At 42.8% G+C, this 26,975-nt stretch overlaps 1 long non-coding RNA gene across 1 annotated transcript; it reads right to left on the bottom strand.

Moving 5' to 3' along the window:
- Positions 1-887: 887 nt before the first annotated feature.
- LOC311593632 lies at positions 888-24,814 on the bottom strand. The gene is made up of 5 exons (XR_014777790.1): positions 24,699-24,814; positions 23,117-23,294; positions 20,225-20,479; positions 17,209-17,323; positions 888-1,068 (listed from the first exon to the last, which is right to left on the bottom strand). It is a non-coding gene; the product is annotated as an uncharacterized lncRNA (long non-coding RNA).
- Between the last annotated feature and the right edge of the window lie 2,161 nt (positions 24,815-26,975).

Raw genomic sequence — 26,975 nt, 5'->3', positions numbered from 1 at the left:
GTGGACATGGTCCCATGGTCCCACTTGGTGGCTTCTAGCCATATTCAGCATACTGAAGAATAGCACTCTGTCCTCACAGTCTGCTGCCTTTTGGGTAGAGACAGAGCCAACCTGATGCTTCAGTAGGTCATCCTACTGCCATTTCTAGCCTTTAGGATAGCCTCGAATGGCCCTGCTTCCATACATTCTTAGTTTTGTTATTCATTTCCTTTGAATATGGGCTAGACCTAGTGACTTGCTTCTAATGAATAGAAATGGCACAATGAAGCGATGTCGATGTCACTGTCTGAGTGGGACCAGGATAAAGAAAAGTTGTGCCTTGTTTGTTTTCTGTCACTCTTTTGTTTGCTTGCTCTCATGGAATCCAGCCGCTTTGTTGCGAGTTTCTCTCTGTATGGCAAAAAGCTGTCATCTTCTGCCAACAGCCATATGAGTGGGAGTAGTTGTTTCAAGGAGACAAGTCTTGAGATGTTTATAACCCTGGCCAATGCCTAGCTTGAGGCCCTGCGGAAGATGCAATGTAAAAGTTCTTAGCTGAGCCATGTTCAGGCCCCTGCCCATAGAAACCTGCAAACTGTGTTCAGATTGTTATTGTGTTAAGATTCTAAGTTGGGGGTATTGGTAATGTGGCAATGCTTCCAGACAGCTCCTTCTGCATGGGAGGGCATACCAGGAAATTCTTTAGCCTTGAGGCCCGTGCCGTGCTTGTGCTGTTGTTATAAAATGACAAGTTACAGCCATTGATGCATAGAAAAGCATGAGACTAGAAAATATTGTCCATATAGCCTCCCAAATGATAGTATTGATTGCAGCATTGTAAGGAAAGTAATTTCAATGAACAAAATAGACATCTTTTCCTATGAAGACAAATTCTTTATTTTCCAGGAAAGGCCCATAGTAATCATCTTGCTTACAATCAGGTAGTTAAAGATCTTTTAAAGAATGATCTTCCATTAGAAGTTTATATTGGCTTTTTCCAGCATGGTCTTGATAATGGTGATGGCCAGTTCAGCCTTGGTGATGACAGTGTCCTTTTCTTGAACATGTACACATACTTTATCCTTGTTGCTGTAACCAAACATAGATCAAGTACAAGGTTAACTGAAAAAGACCAATGCAGTGTTCTCACTTTGGTGGCATATGTACCAAAGGAGAGATCAATATCATTCAGACAGATCATCCTGCCCATCTGATTGGCATCTTATCTGTAGCAAGTGCCCTTCTTTGTTATCGAAGTTGGGGGTCACAGTCTGTGCTCCAAGTAAAGTCTGGCTACCCGTTCTCCACAAGCCAGTTCAAAGGGACAAATTTAAAACAGAAAGCAGAAAAAGGAGATTGATTCAATGTGGGCACATTGTAAAGAGGGGCAAAGAAGACATCCCAAGTCCATCTTCAGAGTCCTGAAGTAAGATAAAAGTTTAAATAGAGGGTCAAAGATATGCATGATCAAGTAGCCCAACTGGAGATAAGGTCCCACCCTAACACTGACCCATCATTTCTGGCTTTCACTCTCAAGGTATAAGATGGTCCGATGAGTTGTTAGAACCGTGTGAAATCTCTTTCTGGAGACTTCCCTTCTCCAAGTATGACTTCTGTGGGAAATTCCCTTTTGGGGAAGTTTATTGTTTCAGTCTTCTGATATATCTTCAAACTCAGTGCCAATTTCCAGAACTATATCCCTGTATTTCTCCCCAAACTCCCTTGTCACCATATTTTCAGTGCTTCTTGTCTGAAGCCCTTCATTTCCAAAAACTCTACCCAGTGGGAGGACTGGCATCCCCTCTATCTGTGAAGGGACACTGCTGAGCAGATCTAAAGGCCAGGAGCAGCATCCCTGGTTAATTCTAGAATATGCTGTAGACCCATCTGTAAAGGGACTGTAATGCCATTCTTTTTTTAACTAGCTATCACATACTCCCCAGGAAGCCTCAAGGAGGAAGAATAAGTGAATTGGGTCCTTGAGCCACTTTATTAGAGAGGCTCTGCCGTGCAGACCTCAGGGGCTCTCTGATTTTCTATTTGTGATCTTGGTTGGGCATGCAACACTTTCGTTTGCTCTTTGTGCTGTGTGTATTCATTGCAGTGGGTAGCTATGTCATGCCACAATCTTTGTCATTTTTCACCATTATTGTTATGAGAGTGTCTAAAGACCCAAGGCCACTGATTACAAGATCTGTGCTCATGGTGTGCATTCCATTCCATCCCATGCCACAACTAGTGACTTACATAATCATGAGGCTATTAGAAACCATAGCAACCAGTGCTGTTCACATGGTGTATCATATGAACTAAATAAACATGTGAAGAGCCCAAGCCCAGAATCCCACCTTTAGAGGCTGCTTTCCCAGCCTGTTACTGGTACCGGTTCTATTAGGGTTATGAGTGAAGACAAATGATACTTTGACATGAGGAGTTGCAGGGAGCCAAATGAGTCACGTGTATAAAGATATAACTAGAATAGTAAAAGATTTGAGAGTTGGTAGCCAAATAAGCGACATCTATGAGCCTAAAGGGCTAAGAGAGTGGAGGCGCTCCAAGAACCCAGTCTGCCTCTAGCTGGAGAACACAACCTGCCTTTGTTGAGGAGAATAGAAACTGCCAAGCTGAGGCCCGGCAGGAAGGAAGTTAGGGGATATGAATTAACACACACTCTGACCTTACTCTCATGTTATCCTCCAATTCATTTCCTTATCTAGCGTCAGCCAAACCCAACCAGAGCGAGTAGGTAAACGAGGCAGTTGAGAGACAGAAGCTTTGAGGGTCATAGCATAAGTGGAGGTGGAGGGACAAATAAACACCATTCAGCGCATTTATTATCCCACTAAAAAGAAGCTCATAATCCCTAAAAAGTATGGGTGAGTAGACCTAAAGGGGAGAAGGTTCCATATCTACAGTTTCCCTTATTAGAGTGTCAATCTCTTCATCTGTTCAAGGACAAACCTGTCCACCCTGGGTTTGTTGTCTGCCTTACTAGGAATGTCAGCACAGGTAGAAGGTATAAAACATGGATACAGACATGACTTTCACTTGAACACTGTAAAGGTGTGGTTGTAATGGCTGCACCTCTTAATAAGAAATATTTCTTAAAAACATAGTACAAAATAGAATATGATATTTGGCCTATTTGCTTTCCATTGTGATAAAGACCATGACCAAAAGCAGTTTGGAAGAAAAGAGTTCATTTCAGCTTATAGTTTATAGTCCATTTTGAAGGGAAGAAACAGAAGCAGAGGCCATGGAGGAGTGCTGCTTCCTGGATTGTTCCTCATGGTTTTCTCAGACTGGTTTCATATATAACCCAGGACCACCTGTCCAGGGGTGGCAGCACCCACAGTGGTCTGGGCCCTCCTGCATCTGACAGTAACAAAGACAACAAGCCACAGTTGATCTGACATAGGAATCCTTCAGATTAGATTTTCTTTTCCTAGGTATTTGTCAAGTTGTATCTAGTTGACAAAAACCAACCAGCACAATATTCTAATGAATTACTAAGGTGAAAAATTATGGAGATATAGTGTAAATATTGACTCAATTACCATGTGGGGAGAGGTGACATTCAGTTCTACCATCAGGTGGCCTAGGGTGGAGAAGTCTGAGTACACTGGATGGCTGCAAGGAGTCCTCCATGACTGATATCTGGACTTTATAAATTCAAACTTCTGCACCTTGAGTTCTATTCCCTGAGAGCCTGGATTTATTCTTTGAAATAAACCCTTACCTTAAAGAGGGGTTTAATTATAAAGCTCTCTCAATAATTTGTCTGAGCTCATGAGTCCCTCACATTTCAAAGCCCTCCATAAATATCTAAAAAGAAGGCAGCAGTCCCTTTGATTGGCATGCTATCAACCAGCTTCTCCCCGGAGGGCTGTAAGCTTCACTGAGGGCCAAGAGCTGGGCCAGGGAGTTGGCAGGTGAAAGACAAGAAGGCACAGGAAGTTAGGAGTGTCAGCACAAAGGAAAAAAAACAAAACAAAACATAATGAGAGTTAGAGGCAGGGGCAGAATGAGCTTTGCAGTAGATCATGGGGCTGTTGTAAAAGCCAGGAGGTCGAGGGATTTATTTTATGATGAATATTAAACTTTTTGTTGCTTCTATTAAGCAAAAGGAAATAGACCTGGTCCATCTGGTCTAACATTATTTATTGGCTCTATGTCAGGCTAATAAAACCACCCAGATCAAGACAGATGAGCCGCTCAACTTGGATGCATTTACATTCCAGTCAGGTAAAAGAGTTAAAAGCAACCAAAGTGGGAGTAGTTTGGTTTACCAGTTAAAATACTAGTATGCAATGTGAATAAATGACACTATGGGATACAAGGATTAAAAATCTTTTCCTGCAGCTGGGCATGGTGGCCCACGCCTTTAATTCCAGCACTTAAGAGGCAGAAGCAGGCAGATCGCTGTGAGTTCGAGGCCAGCCTGATCTACAAAGTAAGTCCAAGATGGCCAAGGCTACACAGAGAGACCCTGTCTCAAAAAACAAAACCACAATCTTTTCCTGTATAATCCAGATGATAAATACTTGCAGCTTATAGACTACATAGTCACTGTTCCTATGCCTCAGACATAATACTCAGCCTGCACTTGCAGCACAAAAGAATCTACAGACAATAGGTTTCACCCATGAATCATACAAGAACAAGGTGGATGAAAGTGGGGAGAATAGCACATGAGGTACCCTGAGGACATACATGATGAGAAAGGGACAATCATAGGTTGCCTTGGAGACTCCTAGTAGGACAAAAAGTTCTTGTAGAAAGCCTTAAGTTGGTAGAGATTCAGCCCATTTCAGAGACCAAAAGGAGCATCTGGAGCAGATTAACTAAGTGTGAGGTAATGCCACAAGGGTAGGGTGCCACTGTGTCCTGATGTTTCTACAAAGGATGATGGGACATTGTTGGAGGGTTCCAAAATATTGATGGGTCAGATAGGCCCATTGCTTACTAGAAAGAGGAAGAAATATCAAATTTTTAATTTATTAATTGTTATTTTTTTCCTATAAGTGCTTGACACAACAGTAGTGAATACCTTTTTATGTGTTGGATGACAAGGCACTGTGCTTCCAAAGGGTCAAGTCCCAGAACACAGTTGCTATGTAGTACACAGGTTATACACAAGTACATTGAAAGCAAGAAATGTTAAAGACTTTGCCCAAGATCATTCAGCAAGGTGGCAGTGGAATAGGACTGGAACCCCATTGAAAAAGACAGTAACAATAAAGAGGTTGAACTTGACAACAAGGCATCTGTTTTGGGGGGAAAAAAGACAAGATGATTGTGGATCCAGTATGATTAAAGTTATAGCTGCATCCGTATTGAGGCCAGCCCCATATGTTCTTACTGTGAGTATTCTAGAGTGTTCTAGAGTAAGACTTGAGCAGCCAAGATTTCCAGAATATGAAACTCAGCGGGGACCTTAACAGAGAGAGTGAGTCTTGGGTGTGAGCAGTTTTCCATTGGCTGAAGAGCCATGGGCTTAGTAAGCCACCTTTGGTAGAGACTGAGAAGAAGTAACCAGGTACAAAGCAAAAATGACAAGGGCTTTCTTGAGGATACTTGGCACATCCCTAAGGATACTTAGAAATACTTGATTGACTCCAAGAAGAGCTGATGTGTATGACAACAGGTATGATCAGGGGTTACTACTGTCAGCTGTAGCCCATCTTTGTAACTCTGCCTGTGTGTTGTAGGGATAAGCAAGTCACGATTCAAATTCATATGTGAGTATATGGACCCATGACCCTGTGCATTTACCATGAGCATATGGCACCTCCTTGAGTGTCTATCTACTGCCTTGTCCAAGACACCAGTTATTCTCCGAGAAGTACAAATAACATTAGTGAATCTAAGACTGTGCCAAAAGCAAACCTGGGCAACCTAGCACACTGGTCTGGGGCAGGATGGAGAGAGACGGAGTCACATTTTTTGTATGGAATATGGCTATGCTTGGTAACAGGAGAGCCTTGCTCAAGGGTGTGAAGTAAGACATTAAAAAATGGGGCCTCTCTTAGCCTGGGCGTGGTGGCCCATGCCTTTAATCTCAGCACCAAGGAGGCAGAGGCAAGCGGATCTCTGAGTTCAAGACTAGCCTGATCAACAAAGTGAGTCCAGGACAGCCAAAGCTACACATAGAAACAGAGAAACCCTGTCTCAAAACACCAAAAGCAAAGAAAAAAGATGAGGCCTCTCTTTGAGCAGGGAAATTGAGCCTCATGGAGTTAAGATACTACAGCCATCTAGGGTGACTTTACTCCCTGGACAGGACCCTGTTTGTCACCTCTTCAACCACAAGGCTATGATTCCAATTATAGAAAAAAACAATGTAGGTAATTTACCAACTTGAAGGCTCCTACATGGCTTCCATTTCTAGTGGCCAACTGGAAAACAGCTCTCTCTCATTCTGCAAACATGTTTAAAATCTAGCCAGTGGTTTGCAAATCTACTCCCTGGAGAGAATTTGCAGGAGAATCATTCCAAATAATGACAGAGCCACGTTTTGGGGTGAATGTCACCTTGCATTTTGCAGAGAGGCGTTACCCTCCATGGTTAATGACCCCACCACCCTCAGCCACAGGGAAATTTGAGTCATATGTTGTTTCTCTAAAATATTCAATTATAGCCTTGGGGCCTTCTGCTCATGGAAAGGATGAAACTCCAGGTCATCTATAAATAAAGTAACTCACAGTTCCAAGAGAGTACAGGCTCTTTGTGACTGCCCCCTGGGGAATTGTGACTTTTTTTTATCTGTGCATATGTGTGTCCGTGTGTTTACATGTATGCATGTGCATGCTAAGGCCAGACGTAAATGTCAAGTGTCATTCCTGTGTGAGCCCCAGGATCTGCCTGTCTCTGCTTCCCCAGTATTGAGATTACAAGTGTGTACACCACCATGCCTGGCTTTATTACATGGGTTCGGGAAACTCAAAATTCAGGACTTTCAGAGAAAGAACTTCACTGACTGACCATTGCCTCAGTCTCCAGCAGGAGCTGTTAACCATGACAGAAGAATGGCCTAACTCTTCACTCTGAATGAAGCTCAAGTGAATCCAAATCGCTTACACTAGCTAGAATCTAAGCCCCCAGGGCAGAGAAAGAAAGCCATGAAAACTAACCACAGGAGACACTGGCATTTGTTCTTCACAGTGGGACACTTGTCACTTCTAAAGTCAAAGACCTAAAGCATGAAAAATGTACTGACACCACTCATCTCCTAGAAGATGGGAATTGCTCCACATATGACTAAGAGCCACTTCATTAGACCCAGGAGTAGGTCATGATGCTGACCAGAGCCTAGGGAGAGGACACTCCCACTCCTGGGAGCACAAGGACCACTAAAAAGAGATAAAGCTTGAGAGAACAGGAAATCTATTAGTGAAACATTTACTTCCCTTGCAAACTTGTGGCTAAAAAGTAATGTTCAGATAGGTGAAGGAGAGCTTAGGGCCATTGCCAAGCACTTGGTATGCTTTCAAAATCTTTCTCTTCAAGAACTGGTCTACCTTTTGAGTCCTGCATCCACATATAGAAGCTGGAAGTTACTTTTTAGTCTTCTCTTGTAGCATCATTATGGCTGAGCCTTGGGTTCTGACCTGCACACCCAGCCACTCAACACTTCAACTGGCAGGTGCAAATGGGAGATGGCAGCACCTGGCAGAGGTACCCATTTCCACAAGGAGCAGTGACACTATCAGGTCACTAGTGGGTGCAAATCAAGCAGTTGTGTCTCAGCTGGGTTGGAGTGCCAAAACCAAGGCCAACCCCACTGGTATTCTCTGGGGCAGGCCCAGAAGAGGTGGCTTTGTCATGTCCCTGATATGCAGAGAGCTCAGCACATTCCATCTTCTGTAGAATCTGTGTTTCTGTCTGGATAGCCAGAACGGACTCTGGCTTAGAGCCAAGACCTGGAACTGACTTTGATGGATACATGATAAAACCCAGGAGTCAAGTGAATCGTAGAAGAAAAATAGGAAGCAGCAATGGAATCTCATACTTGTATTAGTCTGAATCATTTTATTCTTTTTCAGTTGTCAAAGGCATTTTTGTGGAAACATTTGAACATTCCTGACATAAGCTACAAGCATAGAAAAGAAGAAGAAAGGAAGAAAATGAAGGGCACAGAGTAAGCAGGACAAAGGACAGAGAAGCAAAGTACAGAGAGAAAGTGGATGTGTAAATGAAATCTGTGTGCACAAAACTTCCGGTCTTCAAAAGGCCCAAGATAGATATTGCCATGATTCTCATGTTGAGGTTGGAGCTGGCCCCCAACATTACAGTTGTGGACTTTGAGGTTTCACAGAGAGGTTGTACGATTGCCCAAGGGTATGTACGTGGAAGGCTGCAGAGGGAAATGTGAAGCTAAGCCATCTCTGTCAAGTGTCTGCTGCCGTCCTGTCATCCTGTCCCACAGTGGGCCAGGAGCTTTGTCACCTGGGTTTCTTCTTCCTGAAGAATGAAGGACACAAAAGTTCAGAGAGCAAGAACCAGAGCTCCCTTGCCACTCTGGCCAGTGAAGTGTTTCTAAGCTCCCTGCCCCAACCGTACCCCACCAGCCTCACACACGCAGCCCTGACAGACTCTGACAGCTGCTGTTCTGGCTCAGGGATCAGCATCCTCCTCCCCTGGACAGTGGACTCCTCAGCAGTGTAAAGAGCCTTTGGCAAGAACTTTCATCTCCCCTGGGGCTGTTGGCTTTGGCTGGGGCAGCCCTGCTTCTCCCCTGCCCTGCCCTCTCACTGTGCAGACACAATGACTCTCATACACAGTGGGCATTGTTGGGAGTGACACATGCCAAGAGTGGCCTCGGAACGGAACGGGAGCCAGGCTGGCACAGAAATAGTCTCATTTGGAAGCTTGTGGCCCAGTCTATAGCCTGAGCACATAGGGCAGCAGGGCCACTGGGAACCTGCTCGCTTTGTCTGTTCAGGAATACAAAAAGTTAGCCATTATTTGAGAAGCTTATCAATAACAGAAATTAATTTTCCTTAGTGTTGCCTAAGAAGTCTGAGATAAAACTCCAACTGTTCTGGTGTCATGAAGATCTGCTTTTCTTTTTCTTTTTAGTGTGTGTGTGTATGTGTGTGTGTGTGTGTGTGTGTATTGGATGTCTTGTAGGTGTATGTGGGATGTGTGTGCATGTGTGGTGTGTGTGGCGTATTATGTAATATGTGCGTGTGTTGATGTGTGTGTTGGGTGTATTGTATTTGTCTGTGGTGTGTGTGTGTGTGAGTGTGTGGTTATGCGGTGTGATACCTGTATGTGGTGTGGTGTGTGTGGTACATTGTGTGATGTGTGTGTGTATGTGAGTGGAATTAGTGTGTAATATGTGCTGTATAATATGTGTATGTGTTATGTGTGTGTAGTGCACATATGTGTGTTGTGTGTATGTATAAGCAGATGTGGTGTGTGTGTGTCTGTATGTGTGGTGTGATATGTGTGTGCCTACGGTGTATGTGTGTGTGTGTATGCTGTGTGTGTGTCTGCATGCACAGGTATGGTATGAAATGAGTGGTATGTGTGTGTGTGGTGCTTGTCTGTGTTTGTGTATGTGAGTGAGTGTGGTGTGATACACATATGTGGTGTTGTATATGTGTGGTTTTTGAGTGTGTGGTATGATGTGTGTATGGTGTGTATGTGTGTATATGTGTGAGCAGGTGTGATGTATGTATGTGATTTGGTGTGTATTTATGTGTGCATGTATATGTTTACATGTTTCAATGTATGTGCACCTTCCCAAGGTTGATGGTGGGAATCATTGTCTCTTGTTGTTCCACTTTATTCATCAAGGCAGATCATTCAACCAAACCCAGAGCTTATCAATAAGGTTAGTCTAGGTCTGGGGAGCCTCTGCCTCAGTCTTCCCATGCTGGGATTATAGGCAGGCTACCACCTCCTCCATCATCTGTATCAGTAGAGATTCTGATGATTCAACTCTGGTCCTCACACTTGCACGACAAGCGCTTTAACAACTGAGTCATCTCCCAGCCCAGGGCTCACATTTTGATCTGCTTCAAAGGACAAAATTTGTCTCTTAGGCCTCTTCCTTAAGAACAATAATCTCATACACAAGAGCTATACTCTCATGCTTTTCAAAAGTCTCCATCTTGTTGGAGAATCAAGACACAGTCATTCAGGCAATGGCATCAGTGTTGCTTGTGGGTCAAAAGGAGAAAATGGAAATAGTTGAGGTAAAGATGGTCCAAAGAGCTGCAATTATTGAGGCAGCTCTGTGCTCCAAGCTGCCTTGTGAGCAGCCTGCATGCTCTAATTCTCACAAGAACCATGAGACACACCACATAGTGTTATTGTGTGAAGTTTTTGAACTAACAATATTAAGGGCAAAGGTGCTGTTTTGTTCTTGCAGTGCCAGGAATTGAATTTTGGAACTTGTACATGCTGGACAACCCCTCTACCACAGAGCTAGACCACGGAGCTAGACCCACAGGCTCTTTTACTTCTTTTCATTTTAAGGCAGGGTCTCACTAAGTTGCAGAGGATGGTCTCACCTTTGTTTTATAACACAGGTGTACCTACCATCTACGATCTCCTGCTTTAGTCTCCTGAGCAGCTGGGGTACAGGCCTACAATACCTGGCCGGGGGGAAGGGTCCTTTGACCAGAATCACAAGAAAACACTCACAGAACAGAGACTTGAGGATGGACCTTGTATACTACTAAAGCCAGGTTTATCAAACGCTTTGCCTTTTGGGTTCTAGTTCTCACAAAACAAACAGACCTTCTAGAATAGGATAGTACAGGAAGGGTGAGGTCTTTTTATTTATCCTGTATTTTTTATTAATATATTAATTATACATGTCAATGTAATTTGATGTGATAGTTCAGCACATATATCACTCATTAATTAAGCAAGGTAATAAGCATTTCCTTGTTGTAATTTCTTCCTGTTTAGATTATTCAAATTCCTGTCTTCATAAACTATATACTAGGTACCACTTCGGTGATCATTTTTACTATACCATATTTTCTGGTATATAAGATGACTTTTTAACCCTGAAAGTTTCTTGGATTTAGATGTATCCTGCAACAAGACACATGCCCAAGACTGCTGTACAGGGTGTGCACTGGAAGAGGGGTAATCTTATATGGCAAGTATATTCCAAATGCAATGTTTTAACTGGAAAAGTTGGGGTTTGTCATATGCCCAGTCATCTCATATGCCAGAAAATATGGTAATATTTTTATTCCTTGAGCATTTTCACTCCCTCTCCTCCCTCACTCCCTTCCAGACTCAGCCCTTACTCCACCATCCCCATCTCAATTTCATGTCCTTTTTTTTTTTTAACTCACATAATGTAACTGGGTTGTTTAAGACACCAAACCTCTCACTACATTTCCCCCCCCTTAGTGTAAAAAATTACATTTTCTCTAATATTAATAAACTATATACAATGAGATCTATCAAGTAAGAATTATATTTACAATGTCCAGTCCATATGTGTCTGGCAACCTCGGAGAAAGCGCTTCACTACTTATCCTATCCTGCTGAGTCCAAAGTTTTGTACCAAAATAACTTTCTTAACATAACTTGCACTTATGACCTTTAAAACATATTTTTAGACCCTGAGGCATTTTTCTTATATCCTAAGCAACTTAGTTTTTAATGCCTTTAACCTTTAATAAGGAGAACTGCAAGACTAGTTTTCAACCCCGTCAAAGACCTGAGCAGGATAATATTACCTGAAAAAACAGGAATTACAGAGCAAGCAGCTTCCAAAACTATAGAAATGACAGGGATTGCTGGCTACCTGGATAGTCACGCAGGATTTTTCTGTGTGGTTGGAGCATTCAGTCTCCAGTCTACAGGCCCAGAATGTCTGAGAGATTTATTTGTGAATCAGAAATCATGAAGGACTGGCATATCTTGTCTTGGCAAAGTTTGGCAGTCAACTTCCCAGTGTCTTGTTTGCCCACAGTTTGAACAGCATGTGGTTAGCAGTTGAGGCAAGAGCAACTTTTTGTCCTGTGGCTATCTTTGCTACATCTGAAGCAAACTCCATATGGAGGTTCTTCACTGTCCATCATCTGCTTTGAAGTAGGATAGGGTTGCTGCCAGGAGTTGATGTGTCTCACTATCATGAAAAACCTTGTTATTAAAATGTCCTAAATGCCATACTTTGTAGGTCTTTGAAGCTTTTGAAGATCACCTACCTATCTTAATATAACTAAATGGACAAACTTGTTTGTTTGTAGGCATTTGCTTTCTTCTTGACTTTGAAAACATCCACAGTAGGCTAAATAAAGCTTGTTTCTATAATTAACTAAACTAATGCCCAACAAGTCTACAAGTAAGATTATAATAGGTAACTAACTACTTCTTTAAACCTTTACTGTTAACATGATATTTTTCATAAAATATTGAGGCTTCTAACATGTTTCCTATTAATAATTGGTCAATTTCCTCATTTCCTTGGGTCAATGGACCTGGTAAACCTGTATGACACAAAATATGAGTAATATATAATGGATAGTTTCTATTTCTGGTTGCCAGTTGCTCTTCTATAAATAAAAAAGTTAATTCTAAATTATCAAGAATAAATTCAGCACTTACTATATGCATAACAACTCTTCCTGCATATTGAGATTCAGTAATTACATTAAGAGATTCAGGGAAATCTAACAATAAATACAGATTGCATACAACTTTGATTTTTGAACTGAGTATTCGGGCTTTGGATCATTTTGCTTATTGTCTGGAATGTAGGTGCTTCAGAAATTGGTGTTCCCTTTATGATACATGGGAGAATCCAATTAGTTCTCTTTTCTTTAGATTTATGTATTATTTTTGTGGAGGGGGTTCAAGACAGGGTTTCTCTGTGTTAGCCTTGGCTGTCCTGGACTTACTTTGTAGACCAGACTGGCCTCAAACTCATAGCAATCCACCTGCCTCTGCCTCCCAAGTGCTGGGATTAAAGGCATGCACCACTATGCCTGACTGATTTATGTATTATTTATATAGTGTTCTGCCTGCTTGTATGCCTGCAGGCCAGAAGAAGGCACCAGAAATCATTATAGGTAGTTATGAGCCACTATGTGGTTGCTGGGAATTGAACTCAAGACCTTTGGAAGAACTTTGGAAGAACTAAGGCTAGTGCACTTAACCTCTGAACCATCTCTTATCCTCAATTAGTTTTTTTTATAAGTTGTAAACACTTGTTCTAGGGATATTTGTTATTAATTTCTCCCAAATAACTATTACAAGATATTTGTCAATCTTTATTAATTACCGATAATGACATAATCTTATTAGTAATAAGCACTACAATTTCAGCTTGGTCTGTTCCTGACAACTGACACTGTCTTATTCTACCTTTTATGATTAATTCAGAAGCCTTTTCTATGTACAATTTTTAAAATTTGTTTATATGCTAAGAAAATCCATTCCGTAATACTATATTCCCTTTGCATAATGAGCTCAGGAGGAGAATGAGTTGAAGGCAAAATAACCAAAAATACAATCAAGTTTAGCATCAATTCGATCTACATATGCACCTCACAGTCTCTGGTGTACCAGAGTTAACTCTCTTTCCGAGTCAGCTATTAACCATCTTGGACTGTTTAAGTCCAAATCTCCTTGTAACTTTTAAAACAAATTACTTAACTCATGAATAGTTAATCCAAATGTAGGCTGAACCCAATTAATATCTCATTATTTTTCCAAAATTTTTAAGATTTTGCAACTGATCTCTATGGATCTGTACTTTTGTGGTCAATTTTTTTTTGTTGACTTATTTTATAACCCAAATAGTTAATAGAATATCCTCTCTGTACTTTCCCAGGAGCAATCAGTAACTCCAAGCATAACAGAATTCTGTGTTTCCTTAAATATTTTCTTAAAAGTACCTACATCAGAATCAGCCAACAAAATATTATCCATGTAATGGTGAATTATAGATTGAGGAAATTGCCTATGAATTATTTCTAGCAGTTGTTGCACAAAATATTGACACGAAGTTGGACTATTTAATATACTCTCTGGATGTATGTTCCAATGATATCTCTTTATTGGATAATTATTATTACAAGTAAAAGGATTGTGAAAAAGCAACTTAAAAAATTACTACCATAGGCCATGACTTAAGTAACAAAGAAGGTAAAGGAATTCCACACTATAAAGAATCCATTGGTTGAATTACTCTATTCACCACTCTTAAATCTGTTACCATCCTCCATTTTCCTGATTCTTTTTCATAACAAACACAGTTCCATGGGCTGGTAGAATCTTCTACATGTTGAGCCTCCAGCTGTTCTTGTGCTACCTGTTCAAGTGCCTGCAACTTTTCATTAGCCAATGGCCACTAATCTGCTGGGCAGTGGTGGCACACACCTATAATCCCAGCACTAAGGAGGCAGAAGCAGGTGGATCTCTGTAAGATTGGGGCCAGCTTCATCTACAAAACAAGTCCAGAACAGCCAAGACTACACACAGAGAAACCCTTTCTCAAAGAGGGGCGGGGGCGGGGGGGGGGGACCAAGGAAAAAAAAACCAAAAATTTTGGACCATGTGCACAGCTTGTGATTGGTTTTGATGACATATATCAATACCTCCCCCAGAAACATTTACCATTTACCCTCTACTTTCATCATGAAACTGCCTCTGGGATTTCAGGAATATTAATTTTAGTATTCCATTGTTGTAAAAGATCTCTTCCCCATAAATCCATGGGTATGTCAGCCACATAGAGTCTCAACTTCTCTGTTTGTCCTTCTGGTCCTACACATTTAACTCCATTGTACACTTTGTCTTATTTGAGATAATTTACCAATAACCTTCTGAAGAGACGATTCTAGATTTGGAAACTTTGAGGAAAGGATAGAGACATCAGCTCCTGTATCTACCAAACCTTCTATTTCAACAACATTCACTTGCTATTCTAATTTAGGTCTCTGATCATTAAACACTGTTTGCAAGAACATACATTTCCCAGTCCTCCAAGATCCCCATGTTGTTTCTAGTAGAACAGCTTTGCCCTTAATGTAGGGAAACAGTAGCAGCTCAGCAATTTATTAATTTACATCTTTTTTTTACATATGCCACACTTTAATTTCTTTGTTCAATCACCATCTATAACACCTGGATATACAACAAATCCTTGGGAAGTTAATCCACTCCTTCTCAAAATCATTCCTACTGTCTCTGAAGGCAAAGGACCATACCCACCAGTGGCTGTTTTGTAACATTGAACTTTTGGGGATAGGGTAAGAGGTTTATCTGTGGCCAGATCTAAAGCTTCACTGCCTTCCTTAGTGCACATGAGATCAGCAATACTTAGTTGCAGTTTCTCTTCCTGCTTGCTGTCTCTTCGCTGATCAAAGGAAAATGGCTCATATTCTTTGCTACAGGACCTCGAGATGGCAAGCCACTTAGTTTGTTTCCCAACAGCAAGTCCCTCCTGGACTTGCACTCAGTACCACAGCATCTACCAACCCCAGCTAGCCTCAGCCTTCATTCCGAGGAGAACTCACTCCACCAGAAACAGCTGGTTTGCTTCTATGACTGAAAGTACCTTATTTCTCAGAGTTTAATGCACCTGCCATTTGAGCTCTCAGGCTTTTAGCCTTACAGTTTCTTTGCAAATAGACAAATTTACTACAACTAATGTCCCGGGTATTTTGCTATCTGAGACCTCTGGCTATTGTTTGTCCTATGATATTGGTATGATGCTTGTAAAAGCCAATATCAGTTGTGTCTCTTATCCATTTGCCCATTGGTGCTGCTTGTGCTTTTAATGGTCTAATAACTCTCTAACATTCAGCATTTGAGAATTCAAATGCCAAGCTCTCTAATAAAACCTATCTGGCATCAAGCTGTTACATCTTTGTTTACAAATGAAACCAATCTATGCAAGAAATCTGGGAATGCTTTTCCAGAGCCTTGTATTATCTTAATAAGTGAAGTAGATCATTTCCTGGGCTCCTCAACCTTATCCCAAACTCTTAAAGCCATCAAGGGAAGTTGTTCTATAATGGCACCCAAGAAATCGATGTTTAACGGTATTTATTCTCCTTGCTCTGTTTCATTGTTCCATATCTGCAGCTTCCTCCCTCCACCACATTTACCATTGTAACTACTGGCTGGCCTCTGGCACACCTGTCAATAATCCCTTCCAATCTTGGAGAATAATTCTACTTTGGGTAGCCCAGCTACTTAATATTTGCTTAACAAAAGGGAAAACAACAGCCTCTTTAACCTGCCTTAGGTCTATCATTTCAATTGGATGCCTTGTTATCTCCTGGTGGTCACAATAAGCACCATTAGCAGGCATGCATTACACAACTACTGGGAAAACCAATGGTGACTTCGTAATCCCAGGCCACTCCTATGGCAACAGATTTGGCTCAAGATTAACTCTTTCTCTCTAAATAGGCTGTTTTTCCTTAACCCTGTCACCTGCATGGCCTGTTCCTCTGAGCTCCTTGCCCCACCCAGGAGTTGTGGGGACTTGAAACTGTAAGTGTGTGGCACAGGGCAGGGTGGCAACTGTGGAAAGTGCTCCCTCTCAGTCGCCAGGTCTGACCCCCTTTGTTCACCTCTCTCTGGGCCTATTTGCTTCCCAAGCATGTCAGCCTCTACCTGTAGCCTCTCTAGTTGCACAAGCAATTCTGCAATCCTTTCAAAAATGAGAGAGAAGAGTCACCCTTCCGGGTTTCCTATTCCTTCCGGATTTTTTGTTGGTTTGTTTCTCAGACCTCTCCATGTGTCCTTGCAACTTTTCCAATTATTCAGCCATTCTCTCAACCTTTTATTTTTTTAAATAAAACACAGGAGAAGAGGAGAAGAGGAAGAGGAAGAGAGAAGAAGAGAAGAAGAAGAAGAAGAAGAAGAAGAAGGAGGAGGAGGAGGAGGAGGAGGAGGAGGAGGAGGAGGAGGAGGAGGAGGGAAGATGTTTAAGAAATCCCATCTGAAGCAACTTAGGAGAGAACCCAGGGGCAGCAGCTGCAATCAACCTTTTGCTGACATCCTGAAACAGTATATCCATTCCTTTGTACTTTGCCATCTTCTCTATGGCATTATAAGTCAAGTTTCCCATTGCGCCTAGACACATTGAGTGCCACTTGTTACTGTATTTTTAATCTATTTTTATTGGGTCCTTAAACCTCTATCTCCTTCCAACCCTTATTCCTCCCTAATCCCTTCCAACCTCCAACACTAGATAGGAGAGAAAGAAGGTTTGAGGAGAATGGTGGCACAGACCTCTATAGGCTACTTCCTGTTGATTGGAGGTATTGGGTTCCTTGAGGCAAGTCCAATCTTCATTGTCAGAGTATCCAGCAGTCTAGCAAACCAGCAGTCTAGCAAACCAGCAATCCTGCAAGAGCAAATGCAGAAGTAGGACAGAGCAGCAGCAACAGCAGGGGCAGCAGCATGGAGAGCAGCCACTGCCACAGAGTCCCCAGAATTAAACTAGCTGCAGCTGACAAAGGTCATACCCCTGCTAAAGCACAAGGCAAATTATAATCACTTGCTATGAAGCAGCCTCCTATCCCACCCCTGGGATTAGAAGAAAAACGTAGTCATATAACATAACTGGCCTTTAAAGAAACCTAAACTCTTACTATAGTCAACTGTGTACAGCTCCTCAGGCAGGGGTGGAAACATATGAGCCCTTGTACCCCTGCTCTGTGCTACAATGTTGATTGGCTTGATCTGGTGCAAATCTTTTGCAGGGGGCAGCTGCTGCTGTGAATTCATGAGTACAGTGTGAAGGCCATGTATGGAAGACACAAGATATCCATCTTTATTAATGTGCACCAGGCTGTAACAGGCTCCATATGGGCTGGCATCCTACCTTAGGCTGTATCTGTCTTCCCCCTACATAGTCTAACATAATGGCATCAGAATAGACCTCAATGTTTGTTGAGTGAATACAATTGAAATAATGAATAATATAACTATTTACACAGATGTTACTCTGTTTTTTTCTTTTGGTGATACTTTCTTTTTCCAAGCAATTTGACTAAAACACAAGAATATTTTGGATGCCAAGCTTATGTTTTCACAGAGATCTTCTCACACTGAGTTAGCTTTATAACACTTTATAGTAATTCTCATTTATAATTATCTCGTTTATGTATGTGTGTGTTCATGCACCTACACCAAAGCATTTGCATGGAGGTCAGAGGGCATCTTTTGAGAGTCAGTTTTTGTCTTCTACCCTGCTGAGAAAAGTCTTCTTTGTCATTTCTGCTGTTGATCTCAGTCTTTCAGGTCTGCTGCCTTTTAAGCTTCTGGATAATTCTCCTGTCTCTGCCTCCCATCTCGCAGAGTAGATTACAGATTACACCACAGCATCTGGCTTTTTAAAAAGGCATTCTGGGGGTTGAGCTCAGGTCACGAGTCTTTTACTCACTGCGCCATTCCTCTGGCTCCCTGCAGTGCCTGGGACACAGTGTCCCACAAACAGTCCTTGAAGTAAGCCTTTCTGCCTCTTTCTTTCTTATACTTGCAACTGTGGGAGTCAAATGAGAATCTACTGTGCCTTAGCCGGGAGAGCCATCAAAAGTGCTAGGTACTGTGCTGGACTTTCTTAGGCTATGGTGACCATGTCTTTATTTCTAGCCTTCAATATTTGACTTATTCTTCTCTGGAGATAAATTCTAGCCCTGAATCTAAACAGCCTTCTAACAGACCCGTCTCCCCCACTTCCTCAGAGTTTCTTACTCAGAACTACATTCCAACAGTAAACACAACAGTTCCATCTCAGGTCCTCCGCCTCTTTACCCCTGCATGATGGAAGCTGCTGTATAATTAATGCTGTATAACAAACCACCCCCAAATTAAGCGATGTAAGCAACAACCATTCTTTTTTCCTCATAATTACTCCTCATGATTCTACTGGTCACCGGGTGGTTCTGCTAATTTGGGTGGAGCTTGGCTGATGTCAGCTGGACTTACTCATGTACTTGTGGTTAGTTTGTTGGGTGATTGGGGTAAACTGGTGTAGGATGGCTGGGTCTTGATGACTGGGCTCTTTCCATGTATCACTGGTTTACCTTTAGCAGGACCAGCCCAGGCAGGCATGGTCTCACAGGGAAGGCAGAGATCAAACTAAGGCACCAGCTAAGGAGAATATAGGCAGTAAACTTTGAACCCCTACCAAGACCTAGCCGACGAACATGATATTCTCCACCGTTGAGTGGAGAGTGAGATCTGACTCTCACACGAACTCTGGTGCCCCTTTTCTGACAACGTCCCCTGGATGGGGAGGCCTGGTGGCACTCAGAGAAAGGATAGCAAGTTACCAAGAAGAGACTCGATATCCTAAGAGCATATATAGGGGGAGGAGGTCTTCCTCAATCACAGACATAGGGGAGGGGAGAAGGGGGGAAGTGGGAGGGAGGGAGGAATGGGAGGAAACAGGGGAAGGGCTAACAATCGAGATGTAATATGAATAAATTAATTTTTAAAAAGTTGACATTAAAAAAAAAAGGAAAAGGGTTTTTTAAGCCTTTCCTGGGGTTAAAGCAAGTTGCATAAATAACAGAAGAATCAGTGTAGGAAGATGCTACCAAAGGGGTAGGTTAAGGGGACAATGAAAAGCTAGGTTCATTATGCAACCTATCTACTACATAGTGGAAATAATGTGGCTTCAATAGTGGAGAAACTGTGAAAGAGAGCCTGGGCCCCACCCAAGCCCACTCTTATGATAAGGAAAGTACCAAGTCAGGGACATTCATCCCTCAGATGAATGCTGTGAGGTGAGAAGCCTCAGCCCAATTTGTTTTCCTAAAGGACAATCCTTAACCAGGCTGCCCTCAAGAACCCCGAAGACGACACACAAAGGAAACCATTTCTCTGAATAGCCAAGGCTACTGCTAGTACTTCCTGGTGCTCCTCACTCAGTAACGGGAGAGTATTTCCTTTGTATCCATTGGCACAGAGAGTTGCTGCCCCACTGTCTGTAGTCTCTGTTCTATCCCGAGCTGGGCCCACCTCCGTTTGCCTTTATTTCTACAGCAGTTGTTATCACCCGGTAGTTTTTCGCTGGTACATGCCCAGAGTGAAGTGAGAATTCATTCTTTGTGCTTCCAGAATCACATTTTCCCTCCACATACAGCTGTGACTCAGCCAGCTGTGACTCTTAGCCAGCTGTGACACTGCAGAGGAAGCAAGTATCTCTGTATAACTCTGCAGAGATAATACACAGGAAGAGATATACACAGTTCTTTCCTAAGGGTGCCATTCTCCCCAAATCATCAGTCCCTCTCACCTTGAGCTTGCTGAGTCCTCTTTGAGATTTGACGTCCCCAGAGGGAACAAATAGCTCCACAAGAGGTGTTGCTGTAGAAGCAGAGGACAAGCTGGCAACCACCTTCGCGGATCATCTCAATGGAAGAGATCTGAAAAGAACGTGGCTATTTTATGTTTCTCACATTTTTGTCAAGATTCTCTACTTCCAAGATGAAGGATAGGATTTTTATGGCTTCTGTTCATCACAGGCTGACAAACCCTTGTTCTCTGTATTCTGTACACATGACAAAACAAAACAGAAAATACCTCAAAACTCCAGATGTCATCTCATGGCCCTTGGTCTACAATACCCCACCACCTAATCACTCTAATTGGTTAGAATTGACAACTGAAATGAACAAATACTACTTAGCATCTTGGATCAGAATAGACCCAAGAGAGAGTAAAGGTTGTTACTGTTGAATTGCACTTCTCTCAAGTTTTGAAACACTACAAGCAAACAAACAAACAAGCATCCTCAGAATGTGAAACTGATTTAGGGGAAATAAATCTTTGAAAACTGAGGTATTTATGACGATATAGATAGGATACAGATGTAGAAATAGAGAAGACCCAAAACCCAACTGGTATCATATTAAAAGGGAACATTTAGATTCAGATGCAGAGAGGGAAAATGTGTGAGCACGAAGTCAAGAACTCTCCAAAACTGTCAGAGACGGTGAAAAATCTGGAAGCAAGTGGGCATGAATGAATTGATCCTCCCTCCCCTGCCCTCAGAAGAAAGCAAACTTGTTTCTAACTTGCAGAGCTACTTGACAATAGATGTCAGCCTTTTGACACTGTTTGTGATGCTTTGCTAAGACAGCTGTGGGAAATGCATACATAGGTCAAAGAGAATCTTGTCTGCAGAGTGCGGCTTAATTCTAGAAGGTTCAAAAAGCCAGGGGATTTTAAAAGAGAAATGCAACTTGGCGAGCACATAGACAACTTTTCTTCCCCTAATCACAAACCTATGTCACAATTAAAGAGAACAAAGGCCAGAGAAGTCATGGGACTTGATCAAAGTCAGCGAGCCAACTGAGGTAAAAAAGCCAAGACTCAACTGGGTTCTGATGGTTCCTTCCCACATCTTATTTCCACATACACACTTGAATCATTTTCTTACACATCTATCTTCTTGAAAACTTACCATGATGTCTTGAGTGAAAGAGCTTTGTCACTGAAATCTAACATGGTTTATATACCACATGTGTCTCATAATGTTTATTATAATAATATTTCTAAGGTCTATTGTTGGGGTACAATCAGATGTATTTTGGTGCTAATTACTGCTTACTGTCTCTGTGACTGACCTTTTGCTTAATAAAAACCCATCCCAACTGGCTAGGGCAAAAGAGATAGGTGGGGCTAGGAGAGAGAGGAATTCTGGCAAGAAGAAGAGAGACCACAAGGATGAAGAAAAGAAGAGGGCCATGAGGAGGAAGGAGAGAGACCTAAAGTCAAGAGAGGAAAGCTGCCATGGGATAGCTGGAGAATCCAGCCAAGATGAAGAACATTAGCAAGTATTTGGGATTATGGATGGGAGGTAGCTTGATAGAAGTTATTGGAAGCAGATGGCATGGGATTGAGGCAGGGATCCCATGCCTGCCCCACTATGGGAAGTAGTTAAGAGGATTGATATCCACCCTGCCCCAGGTTAACTAAGGCTATTTTAAAATATAGCAAGTGTCTGTGTCTTGATTGATTCCTAGCCGGGCCTACAGGTAATACAGAAAAATTTAAAAACAGTAGTCTACCATAAGGATAATATTTACACTGTCTTTTTTTTTTTAAGTGTTGTTTTTCCTAAAGCAACTTCTAGAGAAAGAACAGAAGGCAGACCTCTATGTGTCAGGCTGTGGACAGCAACTCCCTGTGGACTGAAGTTATCACACTGGTCCACAGTCAGCCAGGCCAGTCAGTCTTTTGCTGACAGTGAGGTACTCATGGGAGTAATCCACTGAATGAGCTATGACAGCTACACTCCAGCTGGGGCCATCTCCTAAAAACTATAAATGTATATCCTTCCCAGGTGAGAGTCGTGTTTGTGTCTTAAGGCAAGGGCCATCTACTTTGTAATTCTACACTTTCTACATTCAAAGCAGATGCCTAGCAAATGTGTGATAGCTCCAGCCAACCTCCTATGTAGTTGCCTAGCTGCTAAGCAAAAAGGAGAGGGATGTTTATAAGGTGATAACTTATTTTAAAACACACCTTAGTGTTAGTTGTTCGCGATTCTTCTTTTCTAAAGTTGGTATGAATGTTGAAAAGAAATCGCCATCCAGTTTGCATGTTTTGACATATAAAATGCCAGGTGGAATTTTTAGAACAAAACTCAATCAATCTAGCCTCTATACAAAAATTTCCCTTTAAGCACAACTATGATGTAAAATTTACTTTGCGCATGATTTTCTGTTAAAAAGTACATATAAGAGCTTGGGGTGGGTCTCATTCGATAGTTGATTTTGAAAATTCTGATTCTGTTCAGCGTGTTTATGAGCTGCCTTCTCTGTATCCACATCAGAATCACTAGTCTGTTCTAAATCAAGCTCAGAGGGACACTTGTACAGGAATTTTTAATATGGACCTTGGTATCTGTGTCCATCATTTGTAGACTGTGAAGTTTGGATGACCATAAGAAAGGTTTGTTCGTGGGTGGTAAACACTTAGTGTTGAGAGAGAAGCAGAAATGCCTTTACTCTTGCTTCCTCTCCAAGGCGTTTGGACACTTTTGATTCACAAATGCATTAGCACCTAGCACACACATCGTCTATTCCATTGAAAGACACACACTGAAAACATTTTGGTCACATGCACATCACAGTTTGAATTGTGTGGCAATGCAAACTTTGTGTCTAAGCAAAATACCCACCCAGCATTTGAGGGTCTCCAACGGAAGGTATCACTTCAGTGGCGATGTTGGAGCAAGAATTGAGGTGGGAGGTTCCTGAGAAAGATGGTCACTGGCTCAGAATTTCAGTTCACATCACCGATACGTGTGCATCACAGAGCAATTTTGATTCTTCGGGGAGAATTAGGTAATACATATGCTTGGAAATGGTAGGAAAAACGGAGACACGCCTTCAACATTGTGGTTAAAAGCTAGAGACCCACAGCCTCTCTCTGTCCCTTACTGCCCAATAAGAAAATCCTTTCCTGACTCTATGAATAATTATTTGGAAGCAGCAGCAGGAGATGAGGCCTTTCCGGTATATGCAGTTCAAATACCTATCAAATGTATTCACTGTTTGAAACCCTCATGCCAAAATAGCTTCTGGGAGAAGTCACAGAGCCTGCAGATAGAAATAGCCCTGCCCCCCTGGGAGAAAGAGGATCTTGGCAGGCACGCCTCTCATCCTCTTACACATAGTGAGGAGGCATCTCTGCCGGTTGCTATGGAGACTGAATAGGGAACACATGTAAACACTCGGGCAGGCATGCGTGAGACACACTGAGGTCCTCCTGCAGTGTGGTTCCCCTTCTCCTTGGCACTTCTTCCCTTGATGGCTTTGAGCTACAATTTGCAACCTCCTCTGTAGGCTCTGTGGTTTCATGGCCCAGACTCGTGCACAGCTCTTTTTTTTTAAGGAACTTATGTACCACAGACTGAGAAACGCCCTACATTACAGCCCTGAGACCTAGATTTGAAATGCCTGTTGGCTACTTTTTTTGGCACTTTTGTTGGTGTTGGTGTTGCGTGTTTGCTCGGTTACTCCATCTCCCCCAGGCTCCACCTTCTCATCTGGAAAACAGGGCAAAGCAAGCCTTCTTTCCTTCGGGGTATACAGGAGACACGTGTGTGGGGAGGAGGGTGGGAATGAGGCTTGACAGGCTCTGTGAAGATGAAAGGCCAGGGTGTGTTTAGGAATATTGAGTAATTACTGAATACTCCCCAAAGCTTGCCAGGCTGTGGTGGTCTCATCTGGACACTGACGTGTGGGAAGCGGCGGTTGGTATTTGGAGTTGGCAGTTAGGAGGTACGGTGGCTGCTTCTTACACGCCACTGTGCATGCTCCTGTGTGCACCCTCTTGTTCCACTGAAGGCAGGTGAGCTTACGGAGGCCTCAGGACTTTGCTCTTGGCTCCACTCCTCATTTGCCACGGCCGGAGGCAATCAGAAGTTTCAGCTCACGCAGCCTTACATTCATATAGATCTGAATCACTCACCGGTCAGTCTTTTCTGACCCTAAGGGGGGGGGGGGAACCCAACAACAACAATAACAATAAAACCCTGATCCGGGTATTTTCTCTATAACACAAACATATCCTCAAAGCTGAGAAGTCAGTGGCTCCAGCAGCAACAACTTCCTGAAAGAGCAACGGAGGACCCCAGAGCAGGTGTTGGCAAGTCAAAGGCAGCACCCACGCATTCCAACTCCTCTTATGGCTTCTTTTGGCGTGTGGGAGGAAGGGCAGTGCCAAGGATTAGGGTGTTGGCCTCTGGCCTTACTCACCGTCTGCCTCCACCCCTGATCAGCAGAGGGCTCTTCCGAATGTTCATTCCTTGGAGACAGGAGGCGACCCAACAGAGAATTCTGCCAGAGGTCTGGACCTCTGTAGACCACGTTCCATTCCCGAGTTCTAGATTTGTGCTTGTGACTCACTTCAGTGAACTAATAGAGTCTGTATCCTGGCCCAGTAGTCCGGTGCTTATGTTTCTGGAGCCATGCAGTCAAGTAGAAGACGGGGTCAGGGCTGCAGGCTGTCCCTAACCCAGCGCAAGCTCACTGCCCGCCCCCTCAATGCGCATGCGCACTCGCCCAGCTCCTACTCTGTCCATGCTCCATGCCCCCACTGCCCATGTAGAAGGAGAAAATAAACATGTTTATGTCTGGATTTCCATAAGTTCAGGAAAAGGGGCGTCATTGCATCTAGCAAGGGTTTTGTTTTGTGTTTCCTTTGATACAAAGAAAGAGTTAAAGGGAGCCAGAGGAAAGGAAGCCACATCAATAACAACTTGGAGGGGCTCGTGGGAAACTCTAAACTTCATGTATTTAATTAGTAAATATGATGTAAGTATCCACTGCTCAGTAGGACCCGTTTTAAGTGTTGGGCTCCACGCTGAACAAAATAGCAGAGGTTTCTGAACTCATGGAAAGAGCCTACATTCTAATGAAAAGCATAACCAACAAACATTGCATATGTATTTTCTTTTATAGTACAACAGGTTTACAAACAAGTAAACTATATTGTACCTCACACATACAGAGAGCAGTGGGGTCAGGAGTGGAGTGGGGGATTTGCTCTTCTCTTGAGGACAGCCACGGGCTCACTGCCAGGGTGCTGTCAGGGTCCACATCTGACAGATGGCAGAAGCTGTTGTGCTGGAACCCTGGGAAAGAACATTCCACAGTGGCCACCGTGGCTGAAGAAGGAAATGAAAGGGACATAATGGAGATGGAGCTGGAGAGCAACACATCAAAGCAAGGCACCCCTGAGGGACCTTAGCTTGACTTCAGTGTTACACAGGAGACATAAGACAATCTTAAGTGCAGAAGTGACTTGACTTCTCTTGAGGTCCATTTGGGTTACTGCAGAAAGACAGGGATGGTTCTGATGCTGTATCTTGAACCTTCTACTGCTCAAAGGGGAACTAGAAAGTATCAAGATGCTACCAAAGTGTTCTGATGTGACCAAGGCTGTGAAAGGGATGGTGATTCAGTGCTTATAAATGGTACCCACACACTACTTGAAATGGCCTTGGCTTATTATCAGTGGCTCCTCTCCTACCCTTTGAAAAATGTGTTCTAGATAGAAGCCAGACTTTCACCTCTCATAGAAACTTTACTCACTCAGCCACTGGAGGTTTTGTGCGGGCAGCTGTGGTTCAGATATGACTTAAGGGACTCCAAGTTTTATTCCTTGCTCTTAGTTTATAGCTTTCACTAAAATTCAAATTGAAATGTTTTATATGAGTGCTCTGTGATAGTCAATAGATTAATGTGCCTTTCAGACATGAAAAACATGTAACATTTGTTTCCTACAGTTGACCAAGTCTCCCTTGTCCTCCCTCAGACTTATGGAGTATTGAAGAAAAGAATAGACCTACATGATCAATCATCACATATTGGTATCCACTGGGACCCTTTGCTCCCTGGACATTAGGACCTGCATCTGATATTGACAAGAGTGGCATGGACATGTGGCTGTGGGTGTGGAAATCAACAGGGTAACCTACAGTCTTCATAGGCACCTCTATGAGGTTGAGTTAGGTTCTGTGCCAATGTCTCCCAAGGTTCTTCTAGTCCAGATGGTCCCTTGGCATGCAGCAGTGTTCGTATCCGTGGAACACTGATGATATCTTGCCACCAGAAAGCAAAATGCTTCACTTCAATGGCTGCCACTTCCAAGCCTCAGGCCTCTGCAGTCAGTGGAAACTGATTGCCTTAAACTTCCCTGGCCTTCCCCAGGATCCATGGTCACATACAGATCCTTTGTTCTGCTGTCTAGGGAGGCCCTTCTGGCCATGCTGCACTCTATTCACTGTGGACACCTTGTCAGAAAGCACGGGAGGCTGCTTCTGGGTGCTTCCAGTCACCTCCCATGCTCCCAGTTACCAATATCTTTCATGCTTCTATAGTTCCCTCTCCAGAAGAAACGTGACTCTGAGGAGTGAGGAAGGCGAGACTCAACATTTGAAGGCCTGGCTTTTCCTCTACTTCTCTTTTCGTTCCCATTTTTTCAAGGAAAACAAGGAATGAATTTGTCATTAGCCCTCCCCATAATGTTCT

The sequence above is a fragment of the Acomys minous genome (genome assembly GCF_964271855.1).
Source record: "Acomys minous genome assembly, chromosome: 3".
Classification (NCBI taxonomy): domain Eukaryota; kingdom Metazoa; phylum Chordata; class Mammalia; order Rodentia; family Muridae; genus Acomys; species Acomys minous.
This window is presented reverse-complemented; position numbering and strand designations above follow the sequence as displayed.